Below are 21,395 nucleotides of genomic sequence, written 5' to 3' on the forward strand. Positions count from 1 at the left end.
AACCTGGGCATATATAGTAATTTATAAATCAAATGTCACCTTCTGCATTAATATTTAATCTAACACAAACATTCAATGACTGCAATGAACAGAACATTCTCCATAGCTAGTTCTAAAAAATACGTAGCTATAACAGCATTAGATGGCAGCATACACGACCATTTCAATTATGTATGGAGAAACAAAACATCTTTAATAAAATTTACTGAAGCTCCTGCATGCCACCGGATAGAAGGGAACATGCTGGTTCCGGTGCAGCAAATTTGAGGACATAGTTTATTCCATGCAAGCCAAGGTAGGTATATCCATTTCCTTTTCGTTGCAAAGTATCAAAACTTGAGCAATTCAGATATCGAGCACAATTGTCTTGTGTGATTTCTGTTTGCTGATAGCTAAAACAATCAACAATTTGTCTTATTGTAACTGGAATTAATATCTTTTTTGGGTGAACTGTCGCATGCATGGCAAAATGCAAAACACCCCTTAGGCTCTTGGACTGGCCTCTATTATTGACTGTCCAAGGTAGCTTTCTTTCCCATATGGCAAGGATTGTCACCGTTTGATTCATAGCTAGAAAAAGAATAACAGGAACCAGCTAGACCGAGTTTTTAAGTGGCGTAACATTTATGTTGAAAAACATATATACGGTACTGTGGAGGCTGTAAACTAATGATATGGCCGGTAGATATCTCTGATGGAGTTCAACGATTCGATTTAGAAGTTAAGTAACAGTAGTTTAAATGTTTTCATATTGTATTGAAGAATACAAACAAGCTAGTAAATTAAAATAACCTTATTATGCTAAGATTCTAATTGTTGAACACTGGACATGTTTCTGGCCCAAGTGGCCTAAGGCCCATGTGTGCTGACCTATAAAAGGAGGGAGCTGGAGGAGAGCTAACCCTAAGAGTGAAGAAACCACACCAGCCGCCAGGGACCAAGAAAGATGAGGTGAGCTGCTGCTCCAACATGGTATCAGAGCCAGGTGACAGTGGGGCCTGAAGGGAAGCCGGTTCAGGCAGGGAGTGGTTCTGCGCGGCGGAGAGGAGACGAGGTGGTGATGCGTGCAAGGGGAAGGAGAAGGACAAGCTGGACTGTGGTTCTTGCTGTTGCGTGCAGCTGCTCATCCAGGAGTGAAGCAGGGGTGGTGGTTTCTCAAGTCGTGTGTGCCTGCTGCTGGTGAAAGGAGGTTGCTGGTAAGCGTGCCCCGAAGCTATTTGTTGTTTTTGCTGGGTGAAGGTGAGAGTGCAGATGGGTGAGCCCAAAGGCCTTGCGGAGGCTCGCGAGCAGCTCACGCTGTTTCTCTCAAAAGGGGGTGGCTCTGAGGCCATTGTTCCCCGACAAGAAGTGGTTCAGAAGATTGACCTGTCACCCACGGACATCAAGCTAGAGGGGGTTACCAACTATCTGAGTTGGTCTCGGAGGGCAATGTTGGCTGTGGATCAGAAAGATCTTGATGGGTACTTATTGGGGACTATCAAAGAACTAGGAGACAAGACTAGTGCTGAGGGAAAGAAGTGGAAAACCATCAACTCTCTGCTTATTGGGTGGTTGTTGAACTCGGTGGTGCCCTCCATTGGGCGTTCCGTGGAGGGGTTGTCCACAGCTGCTGAAATATGAAAGACCTTGTCCATTCAGTACTCTGGTAAGGGCAATGTCATGCTCATTGCTCAGATTGATGGGAAGATTCGCCATCTCCGCCAGGGGGACATGACAGTGATGGCATATGTGGCAGAGCTGCAAGCCTTATGGGCTGATCAGGATAACTGTGACCCTCTCGAACTCTATGATGCAGCCTCCATCGAGTCAGGGCACAAGTGGATAGCTCGCAGGCGTGTGCTCAAGTTTTTGGAGGGGCTAAGTAAGTGCTTTGATGGCAGAAAGGCATCTCTGCTGCACCACACCTCCTTGCCCACTCTTGACGAGGCCATTGCAGCAATGGCTCAAGAGGAGGTGCGGCTCTCTCTGGAACCAGCAGATGAGAAAGTTGTGTCAGCTCCAACGTTTGCCGTGACCGAGCGTAGAGAGTGGAAAGAGACTAGGGACTGTTTCATTTGTGGGGAGACTGGTCACCTGAAGTGGTACTGCCCAACTCGTGGTAGAGGCAGGGGATATAACAGAGGGGGAAGTAGCGGGATGGCTAGAGGTAGAGGAGGACACGCTGGAAACTCCGGTGGTCAGAGTGCACACATGGCGACGTAAGTGGCCAATGGGACGTCAAAGGATGCAGAAGTGGATGGTGCTGCCTATGGAAACTTTGCTAACTTGGTCTCCACGAATGAAGGTAATTCTGAAAAGGCATCCCTTGCTACAAATGAGAATGATACAGAATGGATTCTAGACTCTGGCGCATCTAAGCATGTTGCGGGTAAATTCGGTGTGTTTGAGTCTTACATTAAGCATCCTCCTACTCACAAAGGCACCATTCAAACTGCTGATGGTACAAAATAACCTGTTGTTGGAGAAGGCACAGTAAAGTGCACTTCAAACATCTCTTTGTCATCTGTTTTACACGTCCCAGCGTTTCCTGTTAATTTGCTCTCTCTGAGTGCTCTCATTAATGACATAGACTGTAGTGTGACTCTTAACAAGTTTGGTGTCGTGATTCAGGAGCGGGAGACGAGGCAGATGGTTGGGACTGGCACCAGGCGTAAGGGGCTTTGGTATGTGGAAAAAGGGGTGCAACCAGAGTTGGTGTATGCTGCAACCATGGAGGACAAGGAAAAACAGGCTATGGTCCATCACTGTAGGATGGGGCATGTGTCTTTCGATAAGATGAGTAGAATATTCCCTGATATTATGTGTGGAATAAGCAAGGGCAATTTAACATGTGATGCTTGCGAATATGCTAAACATACAAGAGCCTCATATGTGAGTAAGGGGCTTAGGAGCATATCTCCTTTTATGCTTATTCATTCAGATGTATGGACTTCCCCAGTGGTGTCAGTGAATGGAATGAAGTACTTTGTTACCTTTATTGACTGCTATTCTCGTATGACTTGGGTTTATTTGATGCGCCACAAGGATGAGGTGTTTCACTGTTTTCAGAACTTCCATGCATATGTAAAGAATCGGTTTCAAGTACATGTGCAGGTGCTCAGGACTGACAATGGCACGGAGTATTTGAACACCACCTTTGGGGCCTTCTTGTCTGAACAAGGTATTCTTCATCAAACGACTTGGCCAGATACCCCTCCCCAAAACGGTGTAGCAGAGCGAAAAAACAAACACGTTTTGGAAGTAGCTCGCTCGCTGATGTACACAATGAATGTGCCCAAGTTCCTGTGGAGTGAAGCAGTCATGACAGCCAATTTTTTGATTAACAGGACACCCTCCAGGATACTTGGTATGAAATCCCCATGCGAGTTGTTGTTTGGGAAAAATAAGTTTGTTGTCCCTCCAAAATTATTTGGCAGTACATTCTTTGTTCGGGATCATAGACCATTGATTGGGAAGTTAGACCCACGAGCAGTAAAATGTGTTTTTGTTGATTATTCCTCTAGTCAGCAGGGGTATAAATGTTGGTGTCCCTCTGCGAAACGCATGTTTGTAAGTATGGATGTCACCTTCAGGGAATCCGAGCCATTCTATGGTGAGCAAACTGATCTGAGCTTGTTGTTTGCAGAACTTGACCAACTTCACTCTCGGCAAGATGGTCGTGAGGGGGAGAAGGTAGTGTCTCACACTAAGGGCGATTCTATGGGTACTAAACCTGATGGTGATGTGCTGGTTCAGGCCCAACCAGTAGTGGGTATGATTCCTCTTGATTCTCCCCAGGTTCCTGTTCCTGTTCAGGATCGGTGGCCACGGAATCTCCAAGTGTACACCCGACGGCAGCCACATGTGCAGCGGGAGCAGGAAGGTAGTGATGTGAGCCCATCTGACACAGTGGGACAGCAGCCACATGTGCAGGGGGGGCAACAAGGCAGTGCTAGCAACTCATCTGACACAGTGGATCTGCCAATTGCATTGCGAAAGGAGACACGTGAAGTAGCCAGAAAGGGTGAAGTGGCAAGGAAGGCTCTTTGCGAAATGCATGCTCTACAAACTGTTTCGATGAACATGACATTAGCAAATTTGTTTCTTACGAGTCTTTAGGTATCAAATTTCTGATGAATGCATCAAACTTTTTCAACCTCACGCGTCTACGTAAATCTTGCTTGGTTCCATCTCGTAATTGCCCCGCCTCCCTCCGCGTCTAGACATCCGGTCGTGCTCCATCATCAAATACTCCTCGTATCTCTACTCCATGGCTTCCTCGATCTCCTCGGCAGCAACTCTCTCGATGCCTGCAATTCAATACAAGTCGAGGACGGAAATTCATTGATCTGGTTAACTAGTTTAAAACAGCTAGCAATGCCAAATGTACAGATATCCAAGGCAGCAGATTAATTCCGTACCTGCATTCAAGAACATAATTCACTTGTGTCCAGGATGTGTTTACTGCAAAGGATCGAAACTTGAGTAATTCAGAAATTGGGAGCATAATTGTCTCTTGTTATTGCTGTCTGGTGATAGCTAAAACGATCAATAATTCATCTTGCAGTAACTGAAATTAGTATCATATTTGTTGTGAACTGCTGCATTCGTTGCAAAAATGCAAAACACCTCTTGGACTGGCCTCTATAGTTGACTATCCCGGTTCATCACAATTGTAGCAATTTCGCTTTCCTTCTTTGTTGAAGCCTCCTTTCTTCATGGTAAGTTTTTCATATTTCTTGGCAAGTAAAGCCAAATCCATGATAATATCACTTGTTGAAGTCATTCTTTTAGAATCAATTGGATATAAGTTGACACCAGGACTTCGTTGAGATAAACACAGTACAAAGCATTACTTGCTGTGCGTATTTGACAACAAAAATGTTGCTTGCTGGAAGAAAGAAAGAAATATTTAATTTAGCTTATTATTTGGGATGGAAATCCAAGAAAAGGTATGTTTGGCTAGTGGCGCCATCGCCAAGCGTCCAAAGTCTTAAGTCGCGAATATTCACGCGAGCGCACGCGCTATTTGTGTGTGATTCATGTGCTTCTACTACTATCTAGAAGACAACAAAAAGCTCCCCTTATAAGTTGGTCTTCATCCTCTTGGCTTAGCAAGGTGGGACTAAACATTGGAGTACCCTTCTATGTTGCTCTCGTATTGCCGTTTTTGGGCCTTTTACAGGATTCTGCTTGGGCTTCCACGGAAGAAAACTGAATTGAAAATGGACCTCGCCTACTTGTTTTCTCTACCTTGCCACAGGCCCACCTTGTGTAGCCTGTGAGTGAGTGTGACACGCACTATTTAATTCCGTCAACTGCCTGGATTGTAATACCTTTATATAACATGCATGCAACATGCAGCTCACGCTTGAACGTGCATACATGCTCCTGATCTCTTTCACAAATACTTTCTCTATTCACAAATAAATGTTGTATATTTGTTCGATTTATATCTAAAGCGCTTCTAGATCTATGCGAATCAGATTACGTCACTTATTTACGAATGGAAGGAGTAGAATGGAAAAGACCTTTCTCGAAAGAACTCCGCTAGCTCTTGACTATCCAAGTATTGTGCCCTTATGGCCGGCTTGTGCCGGCAAGACACATGGGGTCATTTGGCCGCAGATCCTCGACTCGACGCCGCAGCGGCCTGCGAGAACAAGCTGGCATGGCGTGGTGTGTTATTAGGTTAAACCATCCCAACATGCATCTCGCTGCGTGTGATATCTTCCGCGTCCTGAAAATATGCCTACTAGTTCAGCTTCATGCATCTCATAGCGTGTTGAACATCGCCCATTAGCTGATGGATCCAGAGTGCTGACATATATAGTTTCTACTGCCGACGTCGACGTCGTGCCTAGGGAGACACTGAGCTGATGGATTCTGCCGTGGCATATATGTAGCTACTCTATTTTCCGGCAGGCTAAGTGAACAAGAAAGATAGCTAATTAGACTTTTTTTAGTTGCTATAAATTCTAATCAGCATATCGATGATTCTAAACATTATGCATTCACATGATTCCAGAATCAGCAGATCGATGATTCTAAACATTTTGCATGCATGGCTACCTCATGTTTATACGATGGCATGCGACGAAAAAACAAACACGTTTTGGAAGTAGCTCGCTCGCTGATGTACACAATGAATGTGCCCAAGTTCCTGTGGAGTGAAGCAGTCATGACAGCCACTTTTTTGATTAACAGGACACCCTCCAGGATACTTGGTATGAAATCCCCATGCGAGTTGTTGTTTGGGAAAAATAAGTTTGTTGTCCCTCCAAAATTATTTGGCAGTACATTCTTTGTTCGGGATCATAGACCATTGATTGGGAAGTTAGACCCACGAGCAGTAAAATGTGTTTTTGTTGATTATTCCTCTAGTCAGCAGGGGTATAAATGTTGGTGTCCCTCTGCGAAACGCATGTTTGTAAGTATGGATGTCACCTTCAGGGAATCCGAGCCATTCTATGGTGAGCAAACTGATCTGAGCTTGTTGTTTGCAGAACTTGACCAACTTCACTCTCGGCAAGATGGTCGTGAGGGGGAGAAGGTAGTGTCTCACACTAAGGGCGATTCTATGGGTACTAAACCTGATGGTGATGTGCTGGTTCAGGCCCAACCAGTAGTGGGTATGATTCCGCTTGATTCTCCCCAGGTTCCTGTTCCTGTTCAGGATCGGTGGCCACGGAATCTCCAAGTGTACACCCGACGGCAGCCACATGTGCAGCGGGAGCAGGAAGGTAGTGATGTGAGCCCATCTAACACAGTGGGACAGCAGCCACATGTGCAGGGGGGGCAACAAGGCAGTATTAGCAACTCATCTGACATAGTGGATCTGCCAATTGCATTGCGAAAGGAGACACGTGAAGTAGCCAGAAAGGGTGAAGTGGCAAGGAAGGCTCTTTGCGAAATGCATGCTCTACAAACTGTTTCTGATGAACATGACATTAGCAAATTTGTTTCTTACGAGTCTTTAGGTATCAAATTTCTAATGAATGCATCAAACTTTTTTCAACCTCATGTGTCTACAGAAATCTTGCTTGGTTCCATCTCAGAATTGCCCCGCCTCCCTCCACGTCTAGACATCCAGTCGTGCTCCATCATCAAATACTCCTCGTATCTCTACTCCATGGCTTCCTGATCTCCTCAGCAGCAACTCTCTGATGCCTGCAATTCAATACAAGTCAGAGGACGGAAATTCATTGATCTGGTTAACTAGTTTAAAACAACTAGCAATGCCAAATGTACAGATATCCAAGGCAGGCAGATTAATTCCGTACCTGCATTCAAGAACATAATTCACTTGTGTCCAGGATGTGTTTACTGCAAAGGATCGAAACTTGAGTAATTCAGAAATTGGGAGCATAATTGTCTCTTGTTATTGCTGTCTGGTGATAGCTAAAACGATCAATAATTCATCTTGGCAAGAATCGGAATTAGTATCATATTTGTTGTGAACTGCTGCATTCGTTGCAATAATGCAAAACACCTCTTGGACTGGCCTCTATAGTTGACTATCCCGGTTCATCACAATTGTAGCAATTTCGCTTTCCTTCTTTGTTGAAGCCTCCTTTCTTCATGGTAAGTTTTTCATATTTCTTGGCAAGTAAAGCCAAATCCATGATAATATCACTTGTTGAAGTCATTCTTTTAGAATCAATTGGATATAAGTTGACACCAGGACTTCGTTGAGATAAACACAGTACAAAGCATTACTTGCTGTGCGTATTTGACAACAAAAATGTTGCTTGCTGGAAGAAAGAAAGAAATATTTAATTTAGCTTATTATTTGGGATGGAAATCCAAAAAAAGGTATGTTTGGCTAGTGGCGCCATCGCCAAGCGTCCAAAGTCTTAAGTCGCGAATATTCACGCGAGCGCACGCGCTATTTGTGTGTGATTCATGTGCTTCTACTACTATCTAGAAGACAACAAAAAGCTCCCCTTATAAGTTGGTCTTCATCCTCTTGGCTTAGCAAGGTGGGACTAAACATTGGAGTACCCTTCTATGTTGCTCTCGTATTGCCGTTTTTGGGCCTTTTACAGGATTCTCGCTTGGGCTTCCACGGAAGAAAACTGAATTGAAAATGGACCTCGCCTACTTGTTTTCTCTACCTTGCCACAGGCCCACCTTGTGTAGCCTCGTGAGTGAGTGTGACACGCACTATTTAATTCCGTCAACTGCCTGGATTGTAATACCTTTATATAACATGCATGCAACATGCAGCTCACGCTTGAACGTGCATACATGCTCCTGATCTCTTTCACAAATACTTTCTCTATTCACAAATAAATGTTGTGTATTTGTTCGATTTATATCTAAAGCGCTTCTAGATCTATGCGAATCAGATTACGTCACTTATTTACGAATGGAAGGAGTAGAATGGAAAAGACCTTTCTCGAAAGAACTCCGCTAGCTCTTGACTATCCAAGTATTGTGCCCTTATGGCCGGCTTGTGCCGGCAAGACACATGGCGTCATTTGGCCGCAGATCCTCGACTCGACGCCGCAGCGGCCTGCGAGAACAAGCTGGCATGGCGTGGTGTGTTCTTAGGTAAAACCATCCCAACATGCATCTCGCTGCGTGTGATATCTTCCGCGTCCTGAAAATATGCCTACTAGTTCAGCTTCATGCATCTCATAGCGTGTTGAACATCGCCCATTAGCTGATGGATCCGTGAGTGCCGACATATATAGTTTCTACCGCCGACGTCGACGTCGTGCCTAGGGAGACGCCGAGCTGATGGATTCTGCCGTGGCATATATGTAGCTACTCTATTTTCCGGCAGGCTAAGTGAACAAGAAAGATAGCTAATTAGACTTTTTTAGTTGCTATAAATTCTAATCAGCAGATCGATGATTCTAAACATTATGCATTCACATGATTCCGTAATCAGCAGATCGATGATTCTAAACATTTTGCATGCATGGCTACCTCATGTTTATACGATGGCATGCGACGAAAAAACAAACACGTTTTGGAAGTAGCTCGCTCGCTGATGTACACAATGAATGTGCCCAAGTTCATGTGGAGTGAAGTAGTCATGACAGCCACTTTTTTGATTAACAGGACACCCTCCAGGATACTTGGTATGAAATCCCCATGCGAGTTGTTGTTTGGGAAAAATAAGTTTGTTGTCCCTCCAAAATTATTTGGCAGTACATTCTTTGTTCGGGATCATAGACCATTGATTGGGAAGTTAGACCCACGAGCAGTAAAATGTGTTTTTGTTGATTATTCCTCTAGTCAGCAGGGGTATAAATGTTGGTGTCCCTCTGCGAAACGCATGTTTGTAAGTATGGATGTCACCTTCAGGGAATCCGAGCCATTCTATGGTGAGCAAACTGATCTGAGCTTGTTGTTTGCAGAACTTGACCAACTTCACTCTCGGCAAGATGGTCGTGAGGGGGAGAAGGTAGTGTCTCACACTAAGGGCGATTCTATGGGTACTAAACCTGATGGTGATGTGCTGGTTCAGGCCCAACCAGTAGTGGGTATGATTCCGCTTGATTCTCCCCAGGTTCCTGTTCCTGTTCAGGATCGGTGGCCACGGAATCTCCAAGTGTACACCCGACGGCAGCCACATGTGCAGCGGGAGCAGGAAGGTAGTGATGTGAGCCCATCTGACACAGTGGGACAGCAGCCACATGTGCAGGGGGGGCAACAAGGCAGTGCTAGCAACTCATCTGACACAGTGGATCTGCCAATTGCATTGCGAAAGGAGACACGTGAAGTAGCCAGAAAGGGTGAAGTGGCAAGGAAGGCTCTTTGCGAAATGCATGCTCTACAAACTGTTTCGATGAACATGACATTAGCAAATTTGTTTCTTACGAGTCTTTAGGTATCAAATTTCTGATGAATGCATCAAACTTTTTCAACCTCACGCGTCTACTGAAATCTTGCTTGGTTCCATCTCAGAATTGCCCCGCCTCCCTCCACGTCTAGACATCCAGTCGTGCTCCATCATCAAATACTCCTCGTATCTCTACTCCATGGCTTCCTGATCTCCTCAGCAGCAACTCTCTGATGCCTGCAATTCAATACAAGTCAGAGGACGGAAATTCATTGATCTGGTTAACTAGTTTAAAACAGCTAGCAATGCCAAATGTACAGATATCCAAGGCAGGCAGATTAATTCCGTACCTGCATTCAAGAACATAATTCACTTGTGTCCAGGATGTGTTTACTGCAAAGGATCGAAACTTGAGTAATTCAGAAATTGGGAGCATAATTGTCTCTTGTTATTGCTGTCTGGTGATAGCTAAAACGATCAATAATTCATCTTGCAGTAACTGGAATTAGTATCATATTTGTTGTGAACTGCTGCATTCGTTGCAAAAATGCAAAACACCTCTTGGACTGGCCTCTATAGTTGACTATCCCGGTTCATCACAATTGTACCAATTTCGCTTTCCTTCTTTGTTGAAGCCTCCTTTCTTCATGGTAAGTTTTTCATATTTCTTGGCAAGTAAAGCCAAATCCATGATAATATCACTTGTTGAAGTCATTCTTTTAGAATCAATTGGATATAAGTTGACACCAGGACTTCGTTGAGATAAACACAAGACAAAGCATTACTTGCTGTGCGTATTTGACAACAAAAATGTTGCTTGCTGGAAGAAAGAAAGAAATATTTAATTTAGCTTATTATTTGGGATGGAAATCCAAAAAAAGGTATGTTTGGCTAGTGGCGCCATCGCCAAGCGTCCAAAGTCTTAAGTCGCGAATATTCACGCGAGCGCACGCGCTATCTGTGTGTGATTCATGTGCTTCTACTACTATCTAGAAGACAACAAAAAGCTCCCCTTATAAGTTGGTCTTCATCCTCTTGGCTTAGCAAGGTGGGACTAAACATTGGAGTACCCTTCTATGTTGCTCTCGTATTGCCGTTTTTGGGCCTTTTACAGATTCTCGCTTGGGCTTCCACGGAAGAAAACTGAATTGAAAATGGACCTCGCCTACTTGTTTTCTCTACCTTGCCACAGGCCCACCTTGTGTAGCCTCGTGAGTGAGTGTGACACGCACTATTTAATTCCGTCAACTGCCTGGATTGTAATACCTTTATATAACATGCATGCAACATGCAGCTCACGCTTGAACGTGCATACATGCTCCTGATCTCTTTCACAAATACTTTCTCTATTCACAAATAAATGTTGTATATTTGTTCGATTTATATCTAAAGCGCTTCTAGATCTATGCGAATCAGATTACGTCACTTATTTACGAATGGAAGGAGTAGAATGGAAAAGACCTTTCTCGAAAGAACTCGGCTAGCTCTTGACTATCCAAGTATTGTGCCCTTATGGCCGGCTTGTGCCGGCAAGACACATGGCGTCATTTGGCCGCAGATCCTCGACTCGACGCCGCAGCGGCCTGCGAGAACAAGCTGGCATGGCGTGCTGTGTTCTTAGGTAAAACCATCCCAACATGCATCTCGCTGCGTGTGATATCTTCCGCGTCCTGAAAATATGCCTACTAGTTCAGCTTCATGCATCTCATAGCGTGTTGAACATCGCCCATTAGCTGATGGATCCGTAGTGCTGACATATATAGTTTCTACCGCCGACGTCGACGTCGTGCCTAGGGAGACGCTGAGCTGATGGATTCTCGCCGTGGCATATATGTAGCTACTCTATTTTCCGCAGGCTAAGTGAACAAGAAAGATAGCTAATTAGACTTTTTTTAGTTGCTATAAATTCTAATCAGCAGATCGATGATTCTAAACATTATGCATTCACATGATTCCAGAATCAGCAGATCGATGATTCTAAACATTTTGCATGCATGGCTACCTCATGTTTATACGATGGCATGCGACGAAAAAACAAACACGTTTTGGAAGTAGCTCGCTCGCTGATGTACACAATGAATGTGCCCAAGTTCCTGTGGAGTGAAGCAGTCATGACAGCCACTTTTTTGATTAACAGGACACCCTCCAGGATACTTGGTATGAAATCCCCATGCGAGTTGTTGTTTGGGAAAAATAAGTTTGTTGTCCCTCCAAAATTATTTGGCAAGACATTCTTTGTTCGGGATCATAGACCATTGATTGGGAAGTTAGACCCACGAGCAAGAAATGTGTTTTTGTTGATTATTCCTCTAGTCAGCAGGGGTATAAATGTTGGTGTCCCTCTGCGAAACGCATGTTTGTAAGTATGGATGTCACCTTCAGGGAATCCGAGCCATTCTATGGTGAGCAAACTGATCCGAGCTTGTTGTTTGCAGAACTTGACCAACTTCACTCTCGGCAAGATGGTCGTGAGGGGGAGAAGGTAGTGTCTCACACTAAGGGCGATTCTATGGGTACTAAACCTGATGGTGATGTGCTGGTTCAGGCCCAACCAGTAGTGGGTATGATTCCGCTTGATTCTCCCTGTGTTCCCCGTTCCTCGTTCAGGATCGGTGGCCACGGAATCTCCAAGTGTACACCCGACGGCAGCCACATGTGCAGCGGGAGCAGGAAGGTAGTGATGTGAGCCCATCTCGACACAAAGTGGGACAGCAGCCACATGTGCAGGGGGGCAACAAGGCAGTGCATAGCAACTCATCTCGACACGGTGGATCCGCCAATTGCATTGCGAAAGGAGACACGTGAAGTAGCCGTAAAGGGTGAAGTGGCAAGGAAGGCTCTTTGCGAAATGCATGCTCTACAAACTGTTTCTGATGAACATGACATTAGCAAATTTGTTTCTTACGAGTCTTTAGGTATCAAATTTCTGATGAATGCATCAAACTTTTTTCAACCTCACGCGTCTACAGAAATCTTGCTTGGTTCCATCTCAGAATTGCCCCGCCTCCCTCCACGTCTAGACATCCAGTCGTGCTCCATCATCAAATACTCCTCGTATCTCTACTCCATGGCTTCCTCGATCTCCTCAGCAGCAACTCTCTCGATGCTTGCAATTCAATACAAGTCGAGGACGGAAATTCATTGATCCGGTTAACTAGTTTAAAACAGCTAGCAATGCCAAATGTACAGATATCCAAGGCAGGCAGATTAATTCCGTACCTGCATTCAAGAACATAATTCACTTGTGTCCAGGATGTGTTTACTGCAAAGGATCGAAACTTGAGTAATTCAGAAATTGGGAGCATAATTGTCTCTTGTTATTGCTGTCCGGTGATAGCTAAAACGATCAATAATTCATCTTGCAAAGAATCGGAATTAGTATCATATTTGTTGTGAATCGCTGCATTCGTTGCAAAAATGCAAAACACCTCTTGACTGGCCTCTATAGTTGACTATCCCGGTTCATCACAATTGTAGCAATTTCGCTTTCCTTCTTTGTTGAAGCCTCCTTTCTTCATGGTAAGTTTTTCATATTTCTTGGCAAGTAAAGCCAAATCCATGATAATATCACTTGTTGAAGTCATTCTTTTAGAATCAATTGGATATAAGTTGACACCAGGACTTCGTTGAGATAAACACAAGACAAAGCATTACTTGGCCGTGCGTATTTGACACCAAAATTTTGCTTGTCGGAAGAAAGAAAGAAATATTTAATTTAGCTTATTATTTGGGATGGAAATCCAAAAAAGGTATGTTTGGCTAGTGGCGCCATCGCCAAGCGTCCAAAGTCTTAAGTCGCGAATATTCACGCGAGCGCACGCGCTATTTGTGTGTGATTCATGTGCTTCTACTACTATCTAGAAGACAACAAAAAGCTCCCCTTATAAGTTGGTCTTCATCCTCTTGGCTTAGCAAGGTGGGACTAAACATTGGAGTACCCTTCTATGTTGCTCTCGTATTGCCGTTTTTGGGCCTTTTACAGGATTCTCGCTTGGGCTTCCACGGAAGAAAACTGAATTGAAAATGGACCTCGCCTACTTGTTTTCTCTACCTTGCCACAGGCCCACCTTGTGTAGCCTCGTGAGTGAGTGTGACACGCACTATTTAATTCCGTCAACTCCCTGGATTGTAATACCTTTATATAACATGCATGCAACATGCAGCTCACGCTTGAACGTGCATACATGCTCCCGATCTCTATCACAAATACTTTCTCTAGTCACAAATAAATGTTGTATATTTGTTCAATTTATATCTAAAGCGCTTCTAGATCTATGCGAATCAGATTACGTCACTTATTTACGAATGGAAGGAGTAGAATGGAAAAGACCTTTCTCGAAAGAACTCCGCTAGCTCTTGACTATCCAAGTATTGTGCCCTTATGGCCGGCTTGTGCCGGCAAGACACATGGCGTCATTTGGCCGCAGATCCTCGACTCGACGCCGCAGCGGCCTGCGAGAACAAGCTGGCATGGCGTGGTGTGTTCTTAGGTAAAACCATCCCAACATGCATCTCGCTGCGTGTGATATCTTCCGCGTCCTGAAAATATGCCTACTAGTTCAGCTTCATGCATCTCATAGCGTGTTGAACATCGCCCATTAGCTGATGGATCCAGAGTGCTGACATATATAGTTTCTACTGCCGACGTCGACGTCGTGCCTAGGGAGACGCTGAGCTGATGGATTCTCGCCGTGGCATATATGTAGCTACTCTATTTTCCGGCAGGCTAAGTGAACAAGAAAGATAGCTAATTAGACTTTTTTAGTTGCTATAAATTCTAATCAGCAGATCGATGATTCTAAACATTATGCATTCACATGATTCCGTAATCAGCAGATCGATGATTCTAAACATTTTGCATGCATGGCTACCTCATGTTTATACGATGGCATGCGACGAAAAAACAAACACGTTTTGGAAGTAGCTCGCTCGCTGATGTACACAATGAATGTGCCCAAGTTCCTGTGGAGTGAAGCAGTCATGACAGCCACTTTTTTGATTAACAGACACCCTCCAGGATACTTGGTATGAAATCCCCATGCGAGTTGTTGTTTGGGAAAAATAAGTTTGTTGTCCCTCCAAAATTATTTGGCAAGTACATTCTTTGTTCGGGATCATAGACCATTGATTGGGAAGTTAGACCCACGAGCAGTAAAATGTGTTTTTGTTGATTATTCCTCTAGTCAGCAGGGGTATAAATGTTGGTGTCCCTCTCGAAACGCATGTTTGTAAGTATGGATGTCACCTTCAGGGGAATCCGAGCCATTCTATGGTGAGCAAACTGATCCGAGCTTGTTGTTTGCAGAACTTGACCAACTTCACTCTCGGCAAGATGGTCGTGAGGGGGAGAAGGTAGTGTCTCACACTAAGGGCGATTCTATGGGTACTAAACCTGATGGTGATGTGCTGGTTCAGGCCCAACCAGTAGTGGGTATGATTCCGCTTGATTCTCCCCAGGTTCCTGTTCCTGTTCAGGATCGGTGGCCACGGAATCTCCAAGTGTACACCCGACGGCAGCCACATGTGCAGCGGGAGCAGGAAGGTAGTGATGTGAGCCCATCTGACACAGTGGGACAGCAGCCACATGTGCAGGGGGCAACAAGGCAGTGCTAGCAACTCATCCGACACGGTGGATCCGCCAATTGCATTGCGAAAGGAGACACGTGAAGTAGCCGAAAGGGTGAAGTGGCAAGGAAGGCTCTTTGCGAAATGCATGCTCTACAAACTGTTTCTGATGAACATGACATTAGCAAATTTGTTTCTTACGAGTCTTTAGGTATCAAATTTCTGATGAATGCATCAAACTTTTTTCAACCTCACGCGTCTACAGAAATCTTGCTTGGTTCCATCTCAGAATTGCCCCGCCTCCCTCCACGTCTAGACATCCGGTCGTGCTCCATCATCAAATACTCCTCGTATCTCTACTCCATGGCTTCCCGATCTCCTCAGCAAGAACTCTCCGATGCCTGCAATTCAATACAAGTCGAGGACGGAAATTCATTGATCTGGTTAACTAGTTTAAAACAGCTAGCAATGCCAAATGTACAGATATCCAAGGCAGCAGATTAATTCCGTACTCGCATTCAAGAACATAATTCACTTGTGTCCAGGATGTGTTTACCGCAAAGGATCGAAACTTGAGTAATTCAGAAATTGGGAGCATAATTGTCTCTTGTTATTGCTGTCTCGGTGATAGCTAAAACGATCAATAATTCATCTTGGCAAGAATCGGAATTAGTATCATATTTGTTGTGAACTGCTGCATTCATTGCAAAAATGCAAAACACCTCTTGACTGGCCTCTATAGTTGACTATCCCGGTTCATCACAATTGTAGCAATTTCGCTTTCCTTCTTTGTTGAAGCCTCCTTTCTTCATGGTAAGTTTTTCATATTTCTTGGCAAGTAAAGCCAAATCCATGATAATATCACTTGTTGAAGTCATTCTTTTAGAATCAATTGGATATAAGTTGACACCAGGACTTCGTTGAGATAAACACAAGACAAAGCATTACTTGTCTGTGCGTATTTGACAACAAAAATGTTGCTTGCTGGAAGAAAGAAAGAAATATTTAATTTAGCTTATTATTTGGGATGGAAATCCAAAAAAGGTATGTTTGGCTAGTGGCGCCATCGCCAAGCGTCCAAAGTCTTAAGTCGCGAATATTCACGCGAGCGCACGCGCTATTTGTGTGTGATTCATGTGCTTCTACTACTATCTAGAAGACAACAAAAAGCTCCCCTTATAAGTTGGTCTTCATCCTCTTGGCTTAGCAAGGTGGGACTAAACATTGGAGTACCCTTCTATGTTGCTCTCGTATTGCCGTTTTTGGGCCTTTTACAGATTCTGCTTGGGCTTCCACGTAAGAAAACTGAATTGAAAATGGACCTCGCCTACTTGTTTTCTCTACCTTGCCACAGGCCCACCTTGTGTAGCCTGTGAGTGAGTGTGACACGCACTATTTAATTCCGTCAACTGCCTGGATTGTAATACCTTTATATAACATGCATGCAACATGCAGCTCACGCTTGAACGTGCATACATGCTCCTGATCTCTTTCACAAATACTTTCTCTATTCACAAATAAATGTTGTATATTTGTTCGATTTATATCTAAAGCGCTTCTAGATCTATGCGAATCAGATTACGTCACTTATTTACGAATGGAAGGAGTAGAATGGAAAAGACCTTTCTCGAAAGAACTCCGCTAGCTCTTGACTATCCAAGTATTGTGCCCTTATGGCCGGCTTGTGCCGGCAAGACACATGGCGTCATTTGGCCGCAGATCCTCGACTCGACGCCGCAGCGGCCTGCGAGAACAAGCTGGCATGGCGTGGTGTGTTCTTAGGTAAAACCATCCCAACATGCATCTCGCTGCGTGTGATATCTTCCGCGTCCTGAAAATATGCCTACTAGTTCAGCTTCATGCATCTCATAGCGTGTTGAACATCGCCCATTAGCTGATGGATCCAGAGTGCTGACATATATAGTTTCTACTGCCGACGTCGACGTCGTGCCTAGGGAGACGCTGAGCTGATGGATTCTGCCGTGGCATATATGTAGCTACTCTATTTTCCGGCAGGCTAAGTGAACAAGAAAGATAGCTAATTAGACTTTTTTTAGTTGCTATAAATTCTAATCAGCAGATCGATGATTCTAAACATTATGCATTCACATGATTCCAGAATCAGCAGATCGATGATTCTAAACATTTTGCATGCATGGCTACCTCATGTTTATACGATGGCATGCGACGAAAAACAAACACGTTTTGGAAGTAGCTCGTCGCTGATGTACACAATGAATGTGCCCAAGTTCCTGTGGAGTGAAGCAGTCATGACAGCCACTTTTTTGATTAACAGGACACCCTCCAGGATACTTGGTATGAAATCCCCATGCGAGTTGTTGTTTGGGAAAAATAAGTTTGTTGTCCCTCCAAAATTATTTGGCAAGACATTCTTTGTTCGGGATCATAGACCATTGTTTGTGAAGTTAGACCCACGATCAGTAAAATGTGTTTTTGTTGTTTTTTACTCTAGTCATCAGGGGTATAAATGTTGGTGTCCCTCTGCGAAACGCATGTTTGTAAGTATGGATGTCACCTTCAGGGAATCCGAGCCATTCTATGGTGAGCAAACTGATCTGAGCTTGTTGTTTGCAGAACTTGACCAACTTCACTCTCGGCAAGATGGTCGTGAGGGGGAGAAGGTAGTGTCTCACACTAAGGGCGATTCTATGGGTACTAAACCTGATGGTGATGTGCTGGTTCAGGCCCAACCAGTAGTGGGTATGATTCCGCTTGATTCTCCCTGTGTTCCTCGTTCCTGTTCAGATCGGTGGCCACGGAATCTCCAAGTGTACACCCGACGGCAGCCACATGTGCAGCGGGAGCAGGAAGGTAGTGATGTGAGCCCATCTGACACAGTGGGACAGCAGCCACATGTGCAGGGGGGGCAACAAGGCAGTGCTAGCAACTCATCTGACACAGTGGATCTGCCAATTGCATTGCGAAAGGAGACACGTGAAGTAGCCAGAAAGGGTGAAGTGGCAAGGAAGGCTCTTTGCGAAATGCATGCTCTACAAACTGTTTCTGATGAACATGACATTAGCAAATTTGTTTCTTACGAGTCTTTAGGTATCAAATTTCTGATGAATGCATCAAACTTTTTTCAACCTCACGCGTCTACAGAAATCTTGCTTGGTTCCATCTCAGAATTGCCCCGCCTCCCTCCACGTCTAGACATCCAGTCGTGCTCCATCATCAAATACTCCTCGTATCTCTACTCCATGGCTTCCTGATCTCCTCAGCAACTCTCTGATGCCTGCAATTCAATACAAGTCAGAGGACGGAAATTCATTGATCTGGTTAACTAGTTTAAAACAGCTAGCAATGCCAAATGTACAGATATCCAAGGCAGGCAGATTAATTCCGTACCTGCATTCAAGAACATAATTCACTTGTGTCCAGGATGTGTTTACTGCAAAGGATCGAAACTTGAGTAATTCAGAAATTGGGAGCATAATTGTCTCTTGTTATTGCTGTCTGGTGATAGCTAAAACGATCAATAATTCATCTTGCAGTAACTGGAATTAGTATCATATTTGTTGTGAACTGCTGCATTCGTTGCAAAAATGCAAAACACCTCTTGGACTGGCCTCTATAGTTGACTATCCCGGTTCATCACAATTGTAGCAATTTCGCTTTCCTTCTTTGTTGAAGCCTCCTTTCTTCATGGTAAGTTTTTCATATTTCTTGGCAAGTAAAGCCAAATCCATGATAATATCACTTGTTGAAGTCATTCTTTTAGAATCAATTGGATATAAGTTGACACCAGGACTTCGTTGAGATAAACACAGTACAAAGCATTACTTGCTGTGCGTATTTGACAACAAAAATGTTGCTTGCTGGAAGAAAGAAAGAAATATTTAATTTAGCTTATTATTTGGGATGGAAATCCAAAAAAAGGTATGTTTGGCTAGTGGCGCCATCGCCAAGCGTCCAAAGTCTTAAGTCGCGAATATTCACGCGAGCGCACGCGCTATTTGTGTGTGATTCATGTGCTTCTACTACTATCTAGAAGACAACAAAAAGCTCCCCTTATAAGTTGGTCTTCATCCTCTTGGCTTAGCAAGGTGGGACTAAACATTGGAGTACCCTTCTATGTTGCTCTCGTATTGCCGTTTTTGGGCCTTTTACAGGATTCTGCTTGGGCTTCCACGGAAGAAAACTGAATTGAAAATGGACCTCGCCTACTTGTTTTCTCTACCTTGCCACAGGCCCACCTTGTGTAGCCTGTGAGTGAGTGTGACACGCACTATTTAATTCCGTCAACTGCCTGGATTGTAATACCTTTATATAACATGCATGCAACATGCAGCTCACGCTTGAACGTGCATACATGCTCCTGATCTCTTTCACAAATACTTTCTCTATTCACAAATAAATGTTGTATATTTGTTCGATTTATATCTAAAGCGCTTCTAGATCTATGCGAATCAGATTACGTCACTTATTTACGAATGGAAGGAGTAGAATGGAAAAGACCTTTCTCGAAAGAACTCCGCTAGCTCTTGACTATCCAAGTATTGTGCCCTTATGGCCGGCTTGTGCCGGCAAGACACATGGCGTCATTTGGCCGCAGATCCTCGACTCGACGCCGCAGCGGCCTGCGAGAACAAGCTGGCATGGCGTGGTGTGTTCTTAGGTAAAACCATCCCAACATGCATCTCGCTGCGTGTGATATCTTCCGCGTCCTGAAAATATGCCTACTAGTTCAGCTTCATGCATCTCATAGCGTGTTGAACATCGCCCATTAGCTGATGGATCCAGAGTGCTGACATATATAGTTTCTACTGCCGACGTCGACGTCGTGCCTAGGGAGACGCTGAGCTGATGGATTCTGCCGTGGCATATATGTAGCTACTCTATTTTCCGGCAGGCTAAGTGAACAAGAAAGATAGCTAATTAGACTTTTTTTAGTTGCTATAAATTCTAATCAGCAGATCGATGATTCTAAACATTATGCATTCACATGATTCCAGAATCAGCAGATCGATGATTCTAAACATTTTGCATGCATGGCTACCTCATGTTTATACGATGGCATGCGACGAAAAAACAAACACGTTTTGGAAGTAGCTCGCTCGCTGATGTACACAATGAATGTGCCCAAGTTCCTGTGGAGTGAAGCAGTCATGACAGCCACTTTTTTGATTAACAGGACACCCTCCAGGATACTTGGTATGAAATCCCCATGCGAGTTGTTGTTTGGGAAAAATAAGTTTGTTGTCCCTCCAAAATTATTTGGCAGTACATTCTTTGTTCGGGATCATAGACCATTGATTGGGAAGTTAGACCCACGAGCAGTAAAATGTGTTTTTGTTGATTATTCCTCTAGTCAGCAGGGGTATAAATGTTGGTGTCCCTCTGCGAAACGCATGTTTGTAAGTATGGATGTCACCTTCAGGGAATCCGAGCCATTCTATGGTGAGCAAACTGATCTGAGCTTGTTGTTTGCAGAACTTGACCAACTTCACTCTCGGCAAGATGGTCGTGAGGGGGAGAAGGTAGTGTCTCACACTAAGGGCGATTCTATGGGTACTAAACCTGATGGTGATGTGCTGGTTCAGGCCCAACCAGTAGTGGGTATGATTTCGCTTGATTCTCCCTGTGTTCCTCGTTCTCGTTCAGGATCGGTGGCCACGGAATCTCCAAGTGTACACCCGACGGCAGCCACATGTGCAGCGGGAGCAGGAAGGTAGTGATGTGAGCCCATCTGACACAGTGGGACAGCAGCCACATGTGCAGGGGGGGCAACAAGGCAGTGCTAGCAACTCATCTGACACAGTGGATCTGCCAATTGCATTGCGAAAGGAGACACGTGAAGTAGCCGTAAAGGGTGAAGTGGCAAGGAAGGCTCTTTGCGAAATGCATGCTCTACAAACTGCTTTCGATGAACATGACATTAGCAAATTTGTTTCTTACGAGTCTTTAGGTATCAAATTTCTGATGAATGCATCAAACTTTTTCAACCTCACGCGTCTACAGAAATCTTGCTTGGTTCCATCTCAGAATTGCCCCGCCTCCCTCCACGTCTAGACATCCAGTCGTGCTCCATCAT

General features: G+C 44.4%; 1 pseudogene; it reads left to right on the plus strand.

The window, feature by feature from the left end:
• Positions 1–1,014: 1,014 nt before the first annotated feature.
• Positions 1,015–2,202, plus strand: LOC139830410 (uncharacterized; annotated as a pseudogene).
• Positions 2,203–21,395: the final 19,193 nt, after the last annotated feature.

This window comes from Lolium perenne, chromosome 4 (assembly GCF_019359855.2).
Source record: "Lolium perenne isolate Kyuss_39 chromosome 4, Kyuss_2.0, whole genome shotgun sequence".
Classification (NCBI taxonomy): domain Eukaryota; kingdom Viridiplantae; phylum Streptophyta; class Magnoliopsida; order Poales; family Poaceae; genus Lolium; species Lolium perenne.